Genomic DNA, 21,770 nt, shown 5'->3' with positions numbered 1-21,770 from the left:
GTATTTGAAACAGCAGTAAAAGCAAACAAAAAAAATCAAAAATAAAGGAAATCACACATGAATAAATAAATGGCTTCATCATAAAATTACATTTCAGTTACGTTTGAAATCTTTTCATTTTCTAAGACATAACGCTTGAATTTATGCTGCAAATAATCAGAAATACGCCAGAAGTTTTAGCCATCCATCGAAGGAGCGTTACTCTTAAGTTTCATCAAAATAAGTCCAACTAATTCATGATACGGAAACTCTCAACCATGGTGTATTATCATAACATGAAATTACAATTACTTTTACCCAAATCATGACTCATTTTGCTCATATACAGAATCAAAGTTTTGCTCGTGTGCTCATGATTTCTATCATTTTAATAGTAAAATTATGACAAAATCGCATGATTTCATTAGAGAAAACATGATTGGTAACGGATTTCTTTCTGTGGCGAGGGCCAAATTCTCTACTATCAATAGTCATTTTAAAAAAATACGAGAAAAATTACGAATTTTACAGGTGACATGATTCTACAAACGATACAATTCATAGCTACTTAACCTTTCAAATGACGCAATATTCCACTCGTACAGAAATTTTACAGGCTCTGAATGTAATTTACACTCGGCTACCAAGTGTCGCTGTACGAATTTAAATGTATCAATTATTCATGTGCTTTTGTGGCTCAGTCGATTAACCGGCGGGCTTAGTGTTTCTCGGTTCAAGTCGCGTTATTGCTATCGATCTTTTGTTTTTTTCTTTTATTTGATTACAAGGCATGTAATTTTCGCATGAATTTTGATTACCGCAAAGTGCGGAACGGAGATTGCAGTGCTTTCACCATCCATCTAGCCAACTCAATGAAGATGGAATCAAAAAAAAGACTCCGGCTCAGTTTAGGATAACAAATCATCATAGCAGAAAATTTGGAGCCTGATTCGTCCTGACAGGCCTATTATAAAAAATGAACATCGCCATTTCGAAGCGCGTGCAACTGCATTGTAATGTGAGGCATTGCCAGGTAGAATCATAATTTCTTTGTGATTAAGATTGATGATCAGCGTGATCAAATTTCATTTTCACGCTTCGGAAAAAAATACCGACGGATTGGGGAGCAGCAGCAACAGCAACAACAATAGCCGTAACAAGCGCATAAAAATCACAAGCAACGATGAAATAGATTTTTTTTTCTATTGCTCGCGTACAACAATTGAAACTCATCCGCGTGTTTTTCCCTCCCCCATGACTGGTACAAGTCTTACGACCACCCAAAGGGAAGAAAGCAAAAAAACACCCCCTTCCCTCCGTATAAGAAGCAGGATGCGGCGGCAAACCATTTTCACGCTTTTCCACTTTCTGATTTACTCCGCTTCGCTTACCGGTCGGTCGGTCGTCGGTCGTCGGTCGTTTGCTTCTCGACAGCCACTTTTCCACCTTCACAACATTGAGAAGCAACCGAACAGCTGCTGGTTTGGCAACTTTTTTTTTCGTCTCACCACTTCTTGGGCCGTTCACTGGAACTGCTCCAAAACTCCGCTAACACAGAAACAACTTATTTTCACTTCTTCGTCCAATAATTCATTTTCCTTCCATTCAACGTCACTTTTTTCCACTGTTATTATTATTATTATTTTTATTTTCCTCTTTTGTTTCACAACCGACACTCAAACCCACTAGCACTGCTTCACCATTATAAAGTAGTAATCATCAACAACGGATGGAGGGAAACCCCGAAACACCTACACCATCTCTTCCCTGTTATCAACGACGACTCAACGAGATGCGATGTAGTTTGATAAGCGCTTTGGATTTCGCATTTCACGGCGAGCTGACAGTGAAAAATGCACTTTTGTCTGCTTGTTATTTTTGGCGTTGTTTCCCGAGCAGCACGGCACGGCTAACTAGATTTTCGTTTTACCCGACTCGACAGAACAAAAAAAATACCGAAACCGCCAAAAACAAAAAGCACTCCCGCGGGCGCCGCCAGCAAGATCTAAACGACTTCAAGTAACGAAACTTTGACTTTCCGTTTTATTTTCGAGGAAATTTTTGCGAACGACAGCCAAGACGATGATGATTGACCCGCGTTTTGACAGGACAACGATTGGTTGGTTGGTTGGTTCGTTGTTGGGCATCAGCTTTGCCAACTCAACAGCTACTGATGGGTTGTCCGACGCTTGCTGGGTAGGCAACCGGCATTGCACTTGCGGTTATCCCAAGCGCAAACCTCGTACGGTCTTTCGTGAATGATTGTGTGCCACACGAAGGACGAAGCGGACGGACTCGTTTGTTGGTTGGATGGTTGATTCCGAACTGGAGCCGAACGCGGGCATTCGCTTTCGGAGTGCTTGCGAGAGAGTGTCGTTCCCGAAGCTGGTGTTGTTGTTCTTGTCTGGCAGGGTTGCCAATGTTTATCGGCAAAGAAAAAAGCTTTTTTGATTGTAGACGATTTTGGCTGGCAATCATTTTACGGATAATTTTAGATTGGACAATGCAATTTAGATGCTCTATTGTAATTGAAAAAATGTGTACAGGTCTAAGACTACTCGAAATTATACTTCTGAGAGAAATATTTTTTTTATCTATCCATCAAAGAAAATCAAGTTTTACTCAAGTTTTATGTTATTTCCTCTGTATGACAATTCTCATACTACTATTTTTATATTATTTATAGTGCAAAATAAATATCCAACGATTTATTTATTGTGCAAAATAAATAGCGAAGATGCATTTTTATCCATTTAATTGTGCATTATTAGTCATTTTAAAACTAATTACAGTTACCTAATTAGCCTGCACGAAGAAACTACAAAATTTTGGTCTGTGCAGCCCTCTCTGCAATTGATTTAGCTGATTTTGTTCAAGATTTTCGTAATTTCTTTATAGTTGTAGCTTGTTGTTTAGATTGAGATCTACACGAGAGTTCAACACCGCTCGATAGTTCGCAACTCCCGGCAGTTTCTCTTTCGATACAACATGAACTCCATTCACTTTACAGCTTTCTAAAACATCTCTGGCGTAGTGACATGATGCTAAATCAGACCAGAATAGCGAGGGAACTTCATGGCTACGTAGGAATGGTAACAATCGCTTCTTTAGGCATTTTACATGGTACATTCTCTTGATTTTCATTTCGGTAGTGATGAATCTTTGACTGGTTCGACCACAGCTGAACATTGCCTGCCAAACCAAATGTTTTTGGTGTTCTTGGCATTTTTCTATAGCCTGAAACTTTCCTATACGGCATTTCGTTGCACGGCAGTATAAAAAAACATTCCGGGAAGCTGCTTAAAGTCTTCCAGCACATAAAATTCGTCGTTCATTATCACGAAGGAATACTTCGACAAATATTCGCGATTCAACTTTTCGAGTTCAGGTTCTAGCCGTCACACTTTGTTTATCATTGACAATGTTTGCAGGAAAACCCAGCTATCAGATCAGCTGACAGATCAAGATTTTTATTGCGGCCGCACGACTTGTTCTTTTTTGGATGCCATCTTCGATCTAAAACTTGTAGTGTCACTAAATATTGATTTTACATAATGAACAGACATACGTTCATCAATCGAGGAAATATTTCACGTGTTGATGAGGTATTATTGTCGTTCTTGTTCTAGTTGTTGTCTTTTTCACTATTTTCGTTGGTTTTTATATTTTCATAGTTTTATATTGTTGGTTTTGTTTTCTTTATTGATAATTTTATTGATTGTGATGTTTCGATTTGTTTTGTTATCATTCCTAGAAATAATTTTATTGTTTTTGTGTTTACGTTAATTTTATTATTTTTCTAGCTTTTCAAGTTTTTGGTTTTGCTTAGGCGTTGTTATTTTGGGTGATTGGTGAATGGTTGTGTCAGTTTCATGGTAGCACCCAATTGTGATATTTCTTCACTTTTCGTCTTAGACTCTTCAGTGATTCATTGTTTTGGATTAAGTTTTTTAGTTTTGCAGTTTTTATAGGTTTTGCACCCGTCATTACTTTTGTTATTTAATTTACTGGGTCGTTTGCTATTTTTCTGTTTTTTTTGTTGTTTTTCGTCAGTTTTCTTTGCTGTTTTCGTCATTTTCGTTGTTCTTATTTGTTGTTATTTTCATATTTTCATTTAAAATATTTAAAATTTGCTTCGGCTCGTTGTTCTAAACGTTTTCTCTAATTTTCCTGTTTTCTCGCCAAAACAATCAGTTAAGTTTTTTTATCTCTTATTTCTATTTTACTGTTTGCTAGTGACGCTCGATTTTAATTCTCGATACTTGGTTTTCTGCTGTTGGTTTTTAGTTCCCTGTTTTCAGCTATCGGTATTCAATTTCCGAATTTTGGTTCTCGGTGTTCGGTCTTCGATCGATATTTTTAAAAATTTCTGGTTAGGTTTTGTCTGTCGTTTGTTATTTTTTATGTTTTTGTTGTTTTTCGTCAGTTTTAATTACTGCTTTCGTATTGTTCGTTATTTTTGTTGGGATATAATTTTTAATTTTTCTGCTGTAAATGTGTTTGTTTTGGGTTCGGATGTTCCTAAATCCAGGATCTTGCTTTCTCGTTCATTTGTTCAATTATTTGGTGCTCTTATTTCCATTTTATTTTTGATGTTTTTGTCATTGTGTTTTTCGATTTTCATTTTCGGTATTCAGTGTTTGATTTTAGATTTCCGACTTTCGGAAAGTTTTCTAATTATGGTTCTCGGTGTTTAGTTTTTGATTGATATTCCAGTTTGAGTTTGGATTGTTGCTTGTTATTTTTGATGTTTTGCGTCAGTTTTATTTACTGGTTGTTGTTTTTGTAATTTTATTTTGTTATAATTTAGCTGTTTTCGATTGTTTTCATATACAATGTTCCTTTTCATTGTGCAGTTTCGGTTATTTCCACTATTTTTCTTTCTTTACTTGTTTATTTGTGTTTATTTTGCTTGTTTTATTTCATTTTACTTCCTGTGCAATTTTCCGCTTTCGATTTTCGTTTTTTTGGTGATTGATTTTCGGTGTTCAGTTTTTAATTTTTAAATTCCAATTTTTCAGATTTCTGCTTTTGTTTCTGTTTTCATTTTCGTTTCTCTTTCCATTTTCGTTTCTGTTTCCGTCAGTATTTCAGTATTTCAATATTTCAGTATTTCAGTATTTCAGTATTTCAGTATTTCAGTATTTCAGTATTTCAGTATTTCAGTATTTCAGTATTCCAGTATTTCAGTATTTCAGTATTTCAGTATTTCAGTATTTCAGTATTTCAGTATTTCAGTATTTCAGTATTTCAGTATTTCAGTATTTCAGTATTTCAGTATTTCAGTATTTCAGTATTTCAGTATTTCAGTATTTCAGTATTTCAGTATTTCAGTATTTCAGTATTTCAGTATTTCAGTATTTCAGTATTTCAGTATTTCAGTATTTCAGTATTTCAGTATTTCAGTATTTCAGTATTTCAGTATTTCAGTATTTCAGTATTTCAGTATTTCAGTATTTCAGTATTTCAGTATTTCAGTATTTCAGTATTTCAGTATTTCAGTATTTCAGTATTTCAGTATTTCAGTATTTCAGTATTTCAGTATTTCAGTATTTCAGTATTTCAGTATTTCAGTATTTCAGTATTTCAGTATTTCAGTATTTCAGTATTTCAGTATTTCAGTATTTCAGTATATCAGTATTTCAGTATTTCAAGATTTCAGTGTTTCAGTATTTCAGTATTTCAGTATTTCAGTATTTCAGTATTTCAGTATTTCAGTATTTCAGTATTTCAGTATTTCAGTATTTCAGTATTTCAGTATTTCAGTATTTCAGTATTTCAGTATTTTAGTATTTCAGTATTTCGTTATTTCGTTATTTCAGAATTTCAGTATTTCAGTATTTCAGTGTTTCAGTATTTCAGTATTTCAGTATTTCAGTATTTCAGTATTTCAGTATTTCAGTATTTCAGTAGTTCAGTAGTTCAGTACTTCAGTACTTCAGTACTTCAGTACTTCAGTACTTCAGTACTTCAGTACTTCAGTATTTCAGTATTTCAGTATTTTACAGTTTTACAGTTTTACAGTTTTACAGTTTTACAGTTTTACAGTTTTACAGTTTTACAGTTTTACAGTTTTACAGTTTTACAGTTTTACAGTTTTACAGTTTTACAGTTTTACAGTTTTACAGTTTTACAGTTTTACAGTTTTACAGTTTTACAGTTTTACAGTTTTACAGTTTTACAGTTTTACAGTTTTACAGTTTTACAGTTTTACAGTTTTACAGTTTTACAGTTTTACAGTTTTACAGTTTTACAGTTTTACAGTTTTACAGTTTTACAGTTTTACAGTTTTACAGTTTTACAGTTTTACAGTTTTACAGTTTTACAGTTTTACAGTTTGACAGTTTGACAGTTTGACAGTTTGACAGTTTGACATATTGACAGTTTGACAGTTTGACAGTTTGACAGTTTGACAGTTTTACAGTTTTGTTTTACAGTTTTACAGTTTTACAGTTTTACAGTTCTACAGTTTTACAGTTTTACAGTTTTACAGTTTTACAGTTTTACAGTTTTACAGTTTTACAGTTTTACAGTTTTACAGTTTTACAGTTTTACTGTTTTACTGTTTTACTGTTTTACAGTTTTACTGTTTTACAGTTTTACAGTTTTACAGTTTTACAGTTTTACAGTTTTACAGTTTTACAGTTTTACAGTTTTACAGTTTTACAGTTTTACAGTTTTACAGTTTTACAGTTTTACAGTTTTACAGTTTTACAGTTTTACAGTTTTACAGTTTTACAGTTTTACAGTTTTACAGTTTTACAGTTTTACAGTTTTACAGTTTTACAGTTTTACAGTTTTACAGTTTTACAGTTTTACAGTTTTACAGTTTTACAGTTTTACAGTTTTACAGTTTTACAGTTCTACAGTTTTACAGTTTTACAGTTTTACAGTTTTACAGTTTTACAGTTTTACAGTTTTACAGTTTTACAGTTTTACAGTTTCACAGTTTCACAGTTTTACAGTTTGACAGTTTGACAGTTTGACAGTTTGACAGTTTGACAGTTTGACAGTTTGACAGTTTGACAGTTTTACAGTTTTACAGTTTTACAGTTTTACAGTTTTACAGTTTTACAGTTTTACAGTTTTACAGTTTTACAGTTTTACAGTTTTACAGTTTTACAGTTTTACAGTTTTACAGTTTTACAGTTTGACAGTTTGACAGTTTGACAGTTTGACAGTTTGACAGTTTGACAATTTGACAGTTTTACAGTTTTACAGTTTTACAGTTTTACAGTTTTACAGTTTTACAGTTTTACAGTTTTACAGTTTTACAGTTTCACAGTTTGACAGTTTGACAGTTTGACAGTTTGACAGTTTGACAGTTTGACAGTTTGACAGTTTGACAGTTTGACAATTTGACAGTTTTACAGTTTTACAGTTTTACAGTTTTACAGTTTTACAGTTTTACAGTTTTACAGTTTTACAGTTTTACAGTTTCACAGTTTGACAGTTTGACAGTTTGACAGTTTGACAGTTTGACAGTTTGACAGTTTGACAGTTTGACAGTTTTACAGTTTTACAGTTTTACAGTTTTACAGTTTTACAGTTTTACAGTTTTACAGTTTTACAGTTTTACAGTTTTACAGTTTTACAGTTTTACAGTTTTACAGTTTTACAGTTTTACAGTTTTACAGTTTTACAGTTTTACAGTTTCACAGTTTCACAGTTTGACAGTTTGACAGTTTGACAGTTTGACAGTTTGACAGTTTGACAGTTTGACAGTTTGACAGTTTTACAGTTTTACAGTTCTACAGTTTTACAGTTTTACAGTTTTACAGTTTTACAGTTTTACAGTTTTACAGTTTTACAGTTTTACAGTTTTACAGTTTTACAGTTTTACAGTTTTACAGTTTTACAGTTTTACAGTATTACAGTTTTACAGTTTTACAGTTTCACAGTTTTACAGTTTTACAGTTTTACAGTTTTACAGTTTTACAGTTTTACAGTTTTACAGTTTTACAGTTTTACAGTTTTACAGTTTTACAGTTTTACAGTTTTACAGTTTTACAGTTTTACAGTTTTACAGTTTTACAGTTTTACAGTTTTACAGTTTTACAGTTTTACAGTTTTACAGTTTTACAGTTTTACAGTTTTACAGTTTTACAGTTTTACAGTTTTACAGTTTGACAGTTTTACAGTTTTACAGTTTTACAGTTTTACAGTTCTACAGTTCTACAGTTTTGCAGTTTCACAGTTTTTCCAGGTTTCTGCTCTCATTTATGTTTCCGTTTTAAGTTTTCGTTTTTTTTTTTATTTTCGGGTTTATTTTTCGATTTTGCAGTTTTTGGAAAACGAAGTTTTAGTTTTTCAATTTTTCAGTTCTCGGTTCTCGGTTTCCGTTTTCGTTTTCGGATGGTAGACGAGGAAAAAAACTAATTTTATTTCCAGTTTTTCGATGTAAGTAGAAGCAAACTATTAAAAGTTACTCCCAAACAAATTTCACCTAAACGTACCAAAAAATCGGTTGAAAAAATCTGGCATCCCGGCATGACTTAACATCAACAATTTTTCACGAACGCACAGCGGCGCTATCGGAAAACTCTCTTCAACGATTTCCCACAACCGAACACTGCTGCCTTCGTGTTCATTCACAAGTTTCTTCACGTTCGTGCTCGTGAATTCCCCTTCTGCCGACAGAGACTTGTTCGAACTTGGTAACCGAGTCAACAATTCCAAAAGAAACGCTTCGTTGGAAACCATAAAAAGCTACTCTGATAGCACAACATCCGTCAGTTTCGTCGCAGGCGCCTACGGGGAACGAAGTAGGCTTGTTAATTCGTCAGTGCCCAACCGAAACAACACGTGTTTCTGCCTTTTTTCCGTTATCTGGAATGTTGATTCTGCCATCAACAAATAGTACCACCTTTCCGACTCCCAAAATTGAATCATTTTCGAGACCTTTCAGAATCATGGCAAGGATGTCGTGTTTTCAACCTTCATTCCTGCATTTAACAACCGGAGTATTTGCATTTTTCATGACTTCCACGACTGGATTACTCGCTTCCATATGATCACTACAACACGACTAGCACTTGCACACAATGCACAGACAGAGACAGAGAGAGAGCGAATATCTGGTGGATGCGCTGTCATCGACCAGGGATTTTTTTTAAATTTCGGTATCACCAGAAGCACATCCTGTTAACCTTCCTCCTCGAAAAAAAAGGCCAATCATTCAATTATTCATGAGTGAGCTAGTCGACCGTTTCTGCTCGACTTTGTTCGGGGTTTTCAACTGTTTTTGTTGCTCAAATAGCGTAGCAAATTATCCTTGATTTCCGTCGTTTGGGGATGGTTACCACGGTACCTATCTTTGTTGACGTATGATTTATGACATTTTAGACATTTCATCCGTTATGTTTACTGTAGACCTGTTGGATTGATATCTAGCAAAACCTAAAGAACACTACTACCGACAATGTACGTCAAGGATGAACCCGAGTTCATTTTGTAGTATTAGGTTTTTTATCGTGACGACACAAATGAACAAGTATTCATCCTTGACAGTTCAGCGGTACTGTTTACAAACAAGCTTAAACAAAAATCGAAGAGCACATCTAAAACAATCATCTTTACACTTTGCAACTAGTCACTTTTATTTAATAAATATCAAAAAGGAACCGTATTCAATCGTTAACAAATGTTTTAAAACTTTATTTAGGCGATACGGACCGTAAATGGTCTGGTCCAATTTGTCAATAAACAAACAAAAGAAATTTCTGTTTACAAACAGTACTGCTGAACTGTCAAAATGTGTTCATCCGATTGAGGTTAGCAGTGACGGTAACAAACCTAATAAATATAAAAAGTGATCAAGTGGGCCAAGACAATCTCTTCGGTAAAAATTGGTTAGATATTCATTCAGTACGTATAAATTTTTTTTCGCATCAATTGACAATCACATCGAGATTGTAACAATTAGGTTTTGCACGAACATGACATAACCTCACAAAAATGTACAGAATGAACTTTTTTTGACAGTCGACGTGTACTTGTTTACAGTTTAAAAGTTCATCAGAGGTTCATCGTTCGAATGTAAAATTTGCAAGTCGCCTCACACTCAACAGATTCATACATATATCGCTCCTTGATGCTGGAAACACATACAGGGCAATCTTTTTAGTTATTTTCACTGTGGAATACGTTTTTAACAGGCACTTTTTCGTCATTTTTTCAATTTTTAACTTGCAATCGCAAAATAAAACAAGTACACGGCAACTGTCAACGATGAACTAGATTTATCGGCAGTTTATTTGTGTCGTCATCGTGCAAAACCTAATTGTTTTTTTGCTGTGTACGTCACGTAAAATATCCAATTTGGCATTTGAAACCATTTTACGTGATGTTTCAAGTAAATCGGAAAAAATAACAAGTTGTAATGGCTACAAAACTGTTGCCATAGTCATTTTAAAGGTGTTTAGTAGGTTTTTTTTCCGCAACTGCTAACCTCAATTTATTTGACAATTCAGCCGTATTGTTTACATGCTCGTAAGGCAACTTGGTTTAGCACAGAGATGCCAGGTAAAAATTTCAAATGTCTGCAGGCAGGGTCTGTTAATCTGAGAAAAAATCTGCAGTCAACAAGTATGTCTTGCTGGCAGCAATTTCTCTATAAAGTATGACACGCAAAACTGACTTGGCGAGCAAAAAAAAAAGGAAAATTTCAAATATAGACCAAAGTCTGCGATAATTTCGAAAGTCTGCAAAAGTCTGCGAGAATTTCAAAAGTCTGCAAAAGTCTGCACATCAAAAAATGTCTGCAGCAGTATACCCCAAATCTGCAGATTTACAGACAAATCTGCAGACCTGGCGTCTCTGGTTTAGCATAAAACAGACATAAGGCAAAATCTATGGAGTCAGTAAGGCAGAACTGTTAAGGATGAACGCTCGTTCATTTTTGACGTCACGATAAAAATCTAATACACACTTAAAACCGATTCTCTTTCCGAAATTCGTTAAAGTAATACGCTGATACCTCAGTAAAGCGCGTACTTTTGTCGAAGTTTGGCATAAAATTATGCTGACAAGAAACAACAAATATACCGAAATCACGAGATTTCGAGCAGTGAAATAGTTTTTACTGAAATTCGGCGACACACTTATCATCTAATGTCTCTTTTCGATTTTGCACCACGTCGCCATTGCTCGTGAGCTGGAAAAAAGAAAACTATCTCCTTCGCAAATATAACTATTATCTACTTATTTCCAGGTTGATGCGTTGAGGACCACTAGAAAAAATGACTTTAGGCTTGTGGTTTTTTTTTTTGTATGCTAGAATCAAATGAACATAACAAAACACCCTCTTTCTCCAAACTTTGCTTTTGTGATTTATTTTAAATACAATAATAAAGAAAAATCGGTTGCTGATGACTCGGAAATTTATGATTCAATCCTGATCGATTTTGCCGAACTAACAGTAAAATTTCTGCTGACAAGCTCGGCAATGATTGACAGTTAATAAATTTAGGATTGCCGAGATTCTTAGTAATTATGCATTTTGCCGAGATGTTTACCGAGCACCCAGCTGTTCTAATCTTGGCTTTTGTTTTAACAAGATTCAGCAATACATTTCTCGGTTGATTTTTTATTAGAGCGTATAAGCAAAGTGACAATTTCTCTTTAATCACTCTCTCTTTCGATTATTGTGATGTGACTAAAAATAATTTCTTTGATATAACTATTCTGTTTGAAAGTCGAAAGTTTCGGGTATCATTTCATGCAAAGAGTTGAGTGATAAACCTGAAAACCGCTTGGTAATTAATAGAAGAGAAAGTAAACAAAGAGAAACTGTCACTTGCTTATACGCCCTTTTGAAAAATAACCAAGAATTTAAGTATGTAGGGTAACGGCTTATTTACCCGCTAAAATTATCATAAGGAGTGTATCGAAAATAAGCTATCGACAAATTTTTCTTTCAAATTTTGATAAAAAACGATATTTTATTCAAACTAAAAATTGATCCTTTATTGTACGAGGTTAAACTTGAGCATAATGAAAACCGGATTAAATTTAAGTTATTTCTTCACGAATTTTCGAACTTTTGATCGAACGCTCTTCATCAAGTTCCGGACAAATGTTGCATCGCATTTTTTGGACGCTTGAGCCCAAATTTTTTTGAACTCCTGCATGTTCCCAGCTGCCTTGCCAGTCTTCTTGAAGACCCTCTTCACGATTGCTCAGTAACGTTCGATGGGTCGAAGCTGTTGGCAATTTGGTGGATTGATATTTTTCTCAACGAAATTTATACCTTTTTCCGCAAGCCAATTGAGAGTGGTTTTGGCATAGTGAGCCGACGCTAAATCCGGCCAAAACAGTGGAGGTGTACTATGCTTCTTATATAAAGGCAGCAATCTCTTCTGGAGTCACTAAGATCGATAGATTTATGCATTTATAGTTCCGGTAGTGTCAAAAATGGTTGACTTCAAACCACAGGAACATATTGCTTGCCATACCAGTACCTTTCGACCGAATTTCTCCATTTGAATCGGCCTGTCCGCATCGCTCACATCCTTCCCAACGACGACAGTAAAGTATTGTGGACCTGGAAGGGTTTATGAATCCTCTTTTACATAAGTCGCATCGTCCATCAAAACGCATGCATCCGGACACTGCAAAAGACGCGAATACAATTTCCGGGCCATTGTTGCTGCTCGCTTCTTCTGTTCTACACTTTGTTTCGAGATTTTCTGCTTCTTGTAGATCTTCAAGTGATTTCGCCTCTTGAAACGCTTGTCATTCCGACACTCGTTCCTGCTTTTTTGCCAAACCACGCATTGATATTGATTTTTTCTTCATGATTAGAGATACAACTTTCTGGTCTAGTTTCGGGTTGGAAGAACTGGGTTTTCGGCCTTCTCCTGGTAACTCATCCAAAGAATAGTGTTCCCCAAACTTATTAATGATGGTTTTAACACTGGCATGATGAATTTCAAACCGCTTCGCCAATCTTCGCATAGTAATGCCCTTCTCACTGAGCCATGTGTCCAGAACCTTAATTTTCACTTCCTTTTCAATACGCGACATTTTAAAAACACAGAATTTCAACCGCACAAACAAGTAAACAAACGAAAGCTGACAGCGAAATGCACAGCATGCTGTGATCTGAGCATAAAAAAACCATCACAACATACATGCGTACAACACAGCTATCCACACAGCTTATTTTCGATACACTCTTTAAAAATCAGATTTGAAAATGATTCGATTTTGAGTTCAACAAAGTTCAAACTAGATTCGAAACTACTAGCTTCAAAGAAACGACTTGACAGCAGTTAGGGTGAAAACTGAGTTAGATTTGGCATCAAGCGAAAACTAAATTATCGATGAAATCGTATTTCTGTCAAATGGTAAAGGTTTTAGTGTCTTTGAAACTCGGAGATACGTCAATAAATTTGTTCCTTCTACTTTTACAGAAGTGTGCTCCTCATGTGATTACAAATGATACACAGTCGAATTGAAAACGATTTCGTCCCAGTAAGAAGCAACCAAATAAACTTCGTTTTTCGCGAAACATTCCATTTCCTCCTCGAAACCTTATTTGACTAGAAGCTGCACAAAATAAAAACAAACTATCGAACGAAAGGCACCGAATTCCCCATCGCTGCAGCAAACAAACCGAACATAAACCGTTCAACAAAATAGCAGCCATTATTTGCCCATGCTTGCCGATCAAACAGTAGCTGCACTTTAAATGGCGAAAGAAAGGAAAGCCTTCCTCCCGCGATGTCCTGTCTATCTGCTCTTGATCGAGAGAGAGAGAGAGAGAGAGAGAGAGAGAGAGATAGACGACGTGAGCCAAGGAATCCGCGGGACTACGAAGAAAAGAGTCCACCGAGTCTAAACAAACATGAAATAATTTGCTCCTGTCGGTTGCACGGAATAAAGGCTACGGGGAGGGGGACTACCAACCCTGGTTTTTCCCGGGTGCCTTACTTCGTTGTTGGAGATTCTTGGGGAAATATCGATGAATATCAATGATTTTCGCGCCAACACAGATGTGACAATCGATAAATTCACGTCGAAGTGAGCTCAACACGGAAAATAGCTTGCTCGGTTCGGAGCTTAGTTGTTGTCACTATTCGTTTCCCGTGGCCCGGGTTCGATTGCGGGAACCAACCGGAACACAGCGGTGGTGCAGTGGTGAAAATTGAAAACTGTAAACCCGGAATGGTCGTCGTACCAACAGCCGGAACAAATCACCGTTTCAGTTCTTTGGCAGTAGCCATTTTTTTTCCTGTACCTGTTGTGATTCTGGCTATTTGTTGCTGTCTTTGTATCACTAATCCATTACTTGTGATTCGATTTGCTTTGAGCATTTCAGTAATTTGATTTTTGAATAATTTAACAAGTTTGCTCCCAGTTTTTCTTTTCATCATTTCATTTCTTCTGTTTCTTTAGTTATGTTATTTAGCATTAGGTGTGTCCCAATTATCTCCCCTTATTTTTTGTTTTTAACACTTTATTTCGATCAAAGAATCACACTGAATTTACTGATGATAGAATTTCTACTAGAGGTATCATCATCGAGATATTTAAACATGAAAATCAGAGAGCTCAGTTATCTATTCAATTGCAACGTTTTAGCATGATCAATCGTATTTCGCTTTTCCTATTTCCAAATTTCTAATTCATATGTTCTATTTCCCTTTTCCTATTTTCTATTTCCTATTTTCTATTTCCTATTTCCTATTTCCTATTTCCTATTTTCTATTTCTCATTTCCTAACTTCCTAATTTCCTATTTCCTATTTTCTATTTTCTATTTTCTATTTTCTATTTTCTATTTCCTATTCCCTATTTCCTATTTCCTATTTCCTATTTCCTATTGCCTATTTCCTATTTCCTATTTCCTATTTCCTATTTCCTATTTCCTATTCCCAATTTCCTATTTCCAATTACCTATTTCCTATTTCCTATTTCCTATTTCCTATTTCCTATTTCCTATTTCCTATTTCCTATTTCCTATTTCCTATTTCCTATTTCCTATTTCCTATTTCCTATTTCCTATTTCCTATTTCCTATTTCCTATTTCCTATTTCCTATTTCCTATTTCCTATTTCCTATTTAGTATTTCCTATTTCCTATTTCCTATTTCCTATTTCCTATTTCCTATTTCCTATTTCCTATTTCCTATTTCCTATTTCCTATTTCCTATTTCCTATTGCCTATTTCCTATTTCCTATTCCCAATTTCCTATTTCCTATTTCCTATTTCCTATTTCCTATTTCCTATTTCCTATTTCCTATTTCCTATTTCCTATTTCCTATTTCCTATTTCCTATTTCCTATTTCCTATTCCCAATTTCCTATTTCCTATTTCCTATTTCCTATTTCCTATTTCCTATTTCCTAATTCCTATTTCCTATTTCCTATTTCCTATTTCCTATTTCCTATTTCCTATTTCCTATTTCCTATTTCCTATTTCCTATTTCCTATTGCCTATTTCCTATTTCCTATTCCCAATTTCCTATTTCCTATTTCCTATTTCCTATTTCCTATTTTCTATTTCCTATTTCCTATTTCCTATTTCCTATTACCTATTTCCTATTTCCTATTTCCTAATTCCTAATTCCTAATTCCTATTTCTTATTTCCTATTTCCTATTTCCTATTTCCTATTTCCTATTTCCTATTTCCTATTTCCTATTTCCTATTTCCTATTTCCTATTTCCTATTTCCTATTTCCTATTTCCTATTTCCTATTTCCTATTTCCTATTTCCTAATTCCTATTTCCTATTTCCTATTTCCTATTTCCTATTTCCTATTTCCTATTTCCTATTTCCTATTCCCAATTTCCTATTTCCTATTTCCTATTTCCTATTTCCTATTTCCTAATTCCTATTTCCTATTTCCTATTTCCTATTTCCTATTTCCTATTTCCTATTTCCTATTTTCTATCTCCTATTTCCTATTTCCTATTCCCTATTTCCTATTTCCTATTTCCTATTTCCTATTTCCTATTTCCTAATTCCTATTTCTTATTTCCTATTTCCTATTTATTATTTCCTATTTCCTATTTCCTATTTCCTATTTCCTATTTCCTATTTCCTATTTCCTATTTCCTATTTCCTATTTCCTATTTCCTATTTCCTATTTCCTATTTCCTATTTCCGATTTCCTATTTCCTATTTCCTATTTCCTATTTCCTATTTCCTATTTCCTATTTCCTATTTCCTATTTCCTATTTCCTATTTCCTATTCCCAATTTCCTATTTCCTATTTCCTACTTCCTGTTTCCTATTTCCTTTTTCCTATTTCCTAATTTCTATTTCCTATTTCCTATTTCCTAATTTCTATTTCCTATTTCCTATTTCCTTTTTCCTATTTCCTATTTCCTATTTCCTATTTCCTATTTCCTATTTCCTATTTCCTATTTCCTATTTCCTATTTCCTATTTCCTATTGCCTATTTCCTATTTCCTATTTCCTATTTCCTAATTCCTATTTCCTATTTCCTATTTCCTAATTCCTATTTCCTATTTCCTATTTCCTATTTCCTATTTCCTATTTCCTATTTCCTATTCCCAATTTCCTATTTCCAATTACCTATTTCCTATTTCCTATTTCCTATTTCCTATTTCCAATTACCTATTTCCTATTTCCTATTTCCTATTTCCTATTTCCTATTTCCTATTTCCTATTTCCTATTTCCTATTTCCTATTTCCTATTTCCTATTTCCTATTTCCTATTTCCTATTTCCTATTTCCTATTTCCTATTTCCTATTTCCTATTTCCTATTTCCTATTTCCTATTGCCTATTTCCTATTTCCTATTTCCTATTCCCAATTTCCTATTACCTATTTCCTATTTCCTATTTCCTATTTCCTATTTCCTATTTCCTATTTCCTATTTCCTATTTCCTATTTCCTATTTCCTATTCCCAATTTCCTATTTCCTATTTCCTATTTCCTATTTCCTATTTCCTATTTCCTATTTCCTATTTCCTATTTCCTATTTTCTATTTCCTATTTCCTATTTCCTATTTCCTATTACCTATTTCCTATTTCCTATTTCCTATTTCCTATTTCCTATTTCCTAATTCCTAATTCCTATTTTTTATTTCCTATTTCCTATTTCCTATTTCCTATTTCCTATTTCCTATTTCATATTTCCTATTTCCTATTTCCTATTTCCTATTTCCTATTTCCTATTTCCTATTTCCTATTTCCTATTTCCTATTTCCTATTTCCTAATTCCTATTTCCTATTTTCTATTTCCTATTTCCTATTTCCTATTGCCTATTTCCTATTTCCTATTCCCAATTTCCTATTTCCTATTTCCTATTTCCTATTTCCTATTTCCTAATTCCTATTTCCTATTTCCTATTTCCTATTTCCTAATTCCTATTTCCTAATTCCTATTTCTTATTTCCTATTTCCTATTTCCTATTTCCTATTTCCTATTTCCTATTTCCTATTTCCTATTTCCTATTTCCTATTTCCTATTTCCTATTTCCTATTTCCTATTTTCTATTTCCTATTTCCTATTTCCTATTTCCTATTTCCTATTTCCTATTTCCTATTTCCTATTTCCTATTCCCAATTTCCTATTTCCTATTTCCTATTTCCTATTCCCAATTTCCTATTTCCTATTTCCTATTTCCTGTTTCCTATTTCCTATTTCCTAATTTCTATTTCCTATTTCCTATTTCCTAATTTCTATTTCCTATTTCCTAATTTCTATTTCCTATTTCCTATTTCCTTTTTCCTATTTCCTATTTCCTATTTCCTATTTCCTATTTCCTATTTCTTATTTCCTATTTCCTATTTCCTATTTCCTATTTCCTATTTCCTATTTCCTATTTCCTATTTCCTATTTCCTATTTCCTATTTCCTATTTCCTATTTCCTATTTCCTATTTCCTATTTCCTATTTCCTATTTCCTATTTCCTATTTCCTATTTCCTTTTTCCTATTTCCTATTTCCTATTTCCTATTTCCTATTTCCTATTTCCTATTTCCTAATTCCTATTTCCTATTTCCTATTTCCTATTCCCAATTTCCTATTTCCTATTTCCTATTTCCTATTCCCAATTTCCTATTTCCTATTTCCTACTTCCTGTTTCCTATTTCCTATTTCCTATTTCCTATTCCCAATTTCCTATTTCCTATTTCCTACTTCCTGTTTCCTATTTCCTATTTCCTATTTCCTATTTCCTATTTCCTATTTCCTAATTCCTAATTTCTATTTCCTATTTCCTGTTTCCTATTTCCTATTGCCTATTGCCTATTTCCTAATTCCTATTTCCTATTCCCAATTTCCTATTTCCTATTTCCTATTTCCTATTTCCTATTTCCTATTTCCTATTTCCTATTTCCTATTTCCTATTTCCTATTTCCTATTTCCTATTTCCTATTTCCTATTTCCTATTTCCTATTTCCTATTTCCTATTTCCTATTTCCTATTTCCTATTTCCTATTTCCTAATTCCTAATTCCTATTCCTTATTTCCTATTTCCTATTTCCTATTTCCTATTTCCTATTTCCTATTTCCTATTTCCTATTTCCTATTTCCTATTTCCTATTTCCTATTTCCTAATTCCTATTTCCTATTTCCTATTTCCTAATTCCTATTTCTTATTTCCTATTCTCTATTTCCTATTTCCTATTTCCTATTTCCTAATTCCTAATTCCTATTTCTCATTTCCTATTTCCTATTTCCTATTCCCAATTTCCTATTTTCTATTTCCTATTTCCTATTTCCTATTTTCTATTTTCTATTTCCTATTTCCTATTTCCTATTTCCTATTTCCTATTTCCTATTTCCTATTTCCTATTTCCTATTTCCTATTTCCTATTTCCTATTTCCTATTTCCTATTTCCTATTTCCTATTTCCTATTTCCTATTTCCTATTTCCTATTTCCTATTTCCTATTTCCTAATTCCTAATTCCTATTTCCTTATTCCTAATTCCTATTTCTTATTTCCTATTTCCTATTTCCTATTTCCTATTTCCTATTTCCTATTTCCTATTTCCTATTTCCTATTTCCTATTTCCTATTTCCTATTTCCTATTTCCTATTCCCTATTTCCTATTCTCAATTTCCTATTTCCTATTTCCTATTTCCTATTTCCTATTTCCTATTCCCAATTTCCTATTTCCTATTTCCTATTTCCTATTTCCTATTTCCTATTTCCTATTTCCTATTTCCTATTTCCTATTTCCTATTTCCTATTTCCTATTTCCTATTGCCTATTTCCTATTTCCTATTTCCTATTTCCTATTTCCTATTTCCTATTTCCTATTTCCTATTTCCTATTTCGTATTTCCTATTTCCTATTTCCTATTTCCTATTTCCTATTTCCTATTTCCTATTTCCTATTTCCTATTTCCTATTTCCTATTTCCTTTTTCCTATTTCCTATTTCCTATTTCCAATTTCCTATTTCCTATTTCCTATTTCCTATTTCCTATTTCCTATTTCCTATTTCCTATTTCCTATTTCCTATTTCCTATTTCCTATTTCCTATTTCCTATTTCCTATTTCCTATTTCCTATTTCCTATTTCCTGTTTCCTATTTCCTATTTCCTATTGCCTATTGCCTATTTCCTAATTCCTATTTCCTATTCCCAATTTCCTATTTCCTATTTCCTATTTCCTATTTCCTATTTCCTATTTCCTATTTCCTATTTCCTATTTCCTATTTCCTATTTCCTATTTCCTATTTCCTATTTCCTATTTCCTATTTCCTATTTCCTATTTCCTATTTCCTATTTCCTATTTCCTATTTCCTAATTCCTAATTCCTATTCCTTATTTCCTATTTCCTATTTCCTATTTCCTATTTCCTATTTCCTATTTCCTATTTCCTATTTCCTATTTCCTATTTCCTATTTCCTATTTCCTATTTCCTATTTCCTATTTCCTATTTCCTATTTCCTATTTCCTAATTCCTATTTCCTATTTCCTATTTCCTAATTCCTATTTCTTATTTCCTATTCCCTATTTCCTATTTCCTATTTCCTATTTCCTATTTCCTAATTCCTAATTCCTATTTCTCATTTCCTATTTCCTATTTCCTATTCCCAATTTCCTATTTTCTATTTCCTATTTCCTATTTCCTATTTTCTATTTTCTATTTCCTATTTCCTATTTCCTATTTCCTATTTCCTATTTCCTATTTCCTATTTCCTATTTCCTATTTCCTATTTCCTATTTCCTATTTCCTATTTCCTATTTCCTATTTCCTATTTCCTATTTCCTATTTCCTATTTCCTATTTCCTATTTCCTATTTCCTATTTCCTATTTCCTATTTCCTATTTCCTAATTCCTAATTCCTATTTCCTATTTCCTAATTCCTATTTCTTATTTCCTATTTCCTATTTCCTATTTCCTATTTCCTATTTCCTATTTCCTATTTCCTATTTCCTATTTCCTATTTCCTATTTCCTATTCCCTATTTCCTATTCTCAATTTCCTATTTCCTATTTCCTATTTCCTATTTCCTATTCCCAATTTCCTATTTCCTATTTCCTATTTCCTATTTCCTATTTCCTATTTCCTATTTCCTATTTCCTATTTCCTATTTCCTATTTCCTATTTCCTATTGCCTATTTCCTATTTCCTATTTCCTATTTCCTATTTCCTATTTCCTATTTCCTATTTCCTATTTCCTATTTCCTATTTCCTATTTCCTATTTCGTATTTCCTATTTCCTATTTCCTATTTCCTATTTCCTATTTCCTATTTCCTATTTCCTATTTCCTATTTCCTATTTCCTATTTCCTATTTCCTATTTCCTATTTCCTATTTCCTATTTCCTATTTCCAATTTCCTATTTCCTATTTCCTATTTCCTATTTCCTATTTCCTATTTCCTATTTCCTATTTCCTATTTCCTATTTCCTATTTCCTATTTCCTATTTCCTATTTCCTATTTCCTATTTTCGATTTCCTATTTCCTATTTCCTGTTTCTTATTTCCTATTTAAATGTGACTGAAATACTTCAATACTAATATTCGATCAAACTCAAATTTTGGTTGATTAACTTAAAGAATTATTTTGAACTTGTGATGACGCAAAATACAAGGTGAGATGAAAAAACTGCAACAAAGTAAAACGCCATAATTTTTTCATTTTTTTTTTTAAATTTTATTGAATGAAAGCAAAAAATGTCGGAAATAACATCAAATTTGAGAATCGGTTTAGATTTGTTCGAATTGGCCACCTTTGGCACGAACTATGGCCTTCAAACGGCCAATGAAACCATCACACGCTGCCCGAAAGTGGCTCTGCGGTATTTTGTCCCATTCTCGGCGAAGCGCTTGCTTGAGATGATCGACACTTTGGTATTTTTTAGTGCCAACCTTGCTTTCCAAAATACCCCAGGCACAATAGTCCAACGGATTGGTATCCGGAGATTTTGGTGGCCATTGTGCGGTGGAAATGAAGCGAGGAACCTCATTTCTTAACCATTCTTGGGTGGCGCGTGCTGAGTGCGATGGTGCTGAGTCCTGTTGGAATGTCCAAGGTCTGCGGCCGAAAGGTTTGCGTGCCCAGGGCTTCAGAACTCCCTCCAAAATATTTTCGCGATAGATTTGCGCATTTATTTTGACCCCACGGTCGATGAATACGAGCGGCGAGCGACCATCGGCTGTTATGGCGGCCCACACCATCACCATGGCCGGCTTTTGAGTTCTGGTGGCCAACCGAAGTTGCAAATTTTCAGCTGACCTCTCTGGCAAGTAAACACGATCATTTTGTTTGTTTACAAACTGCTGGATAACGAATGGTTTCTCATCGGAGAAAACCAAATTCGGCAGTTCACCACTTTCGGCCAAGCGAAGCAACTC

The 21,770-nt window shown here is 33.7% G+C and overlaps 1 protein-coding gene across 2 annotated transcripts in view; it reads right to left on the bottom strand.

Annotated features, from left to right (window-relative positions):
* The window catches only part of LOC131425582 (lachesin), a 350,776-nt gene extending 348,643 nt beyond the window's left edge, over window positions 1-2,133 (bottom strand). For both annotated transcript variants that reach the window (XM_058587581.1, XM_058587582.1), the window contains exon 1: window positions 1,371-2,133. The gene's annotated coding sequence lies outside the window, so the exon portion shown is untranslated. The remainder of the gene's footprint in view (window positions 1-1,370) is intronic.
* Window positions 2,134-21,770: the final 19,637 nt, after the last annotated feature.

This window comes from Malaya genurostris, chromosome 1 (assembly GCF_030247185.1).
Source record: "Malaya genurostris strain Urasoe2022 chromosome 1, Malgen_1.1, whole genome shotgun sequence".
Taxonomy (NCBI): Eukaryota; Metazoa; Arthropoda; class Insecta; order Diptera; family Culicidae; genus Malaya; species Malaya genurostris.
The sequence above is the reverse complement of the archived record's forward strand: the minus strand, read 5'-3'. Positions and strand labels throughout refer to the sequence as shown.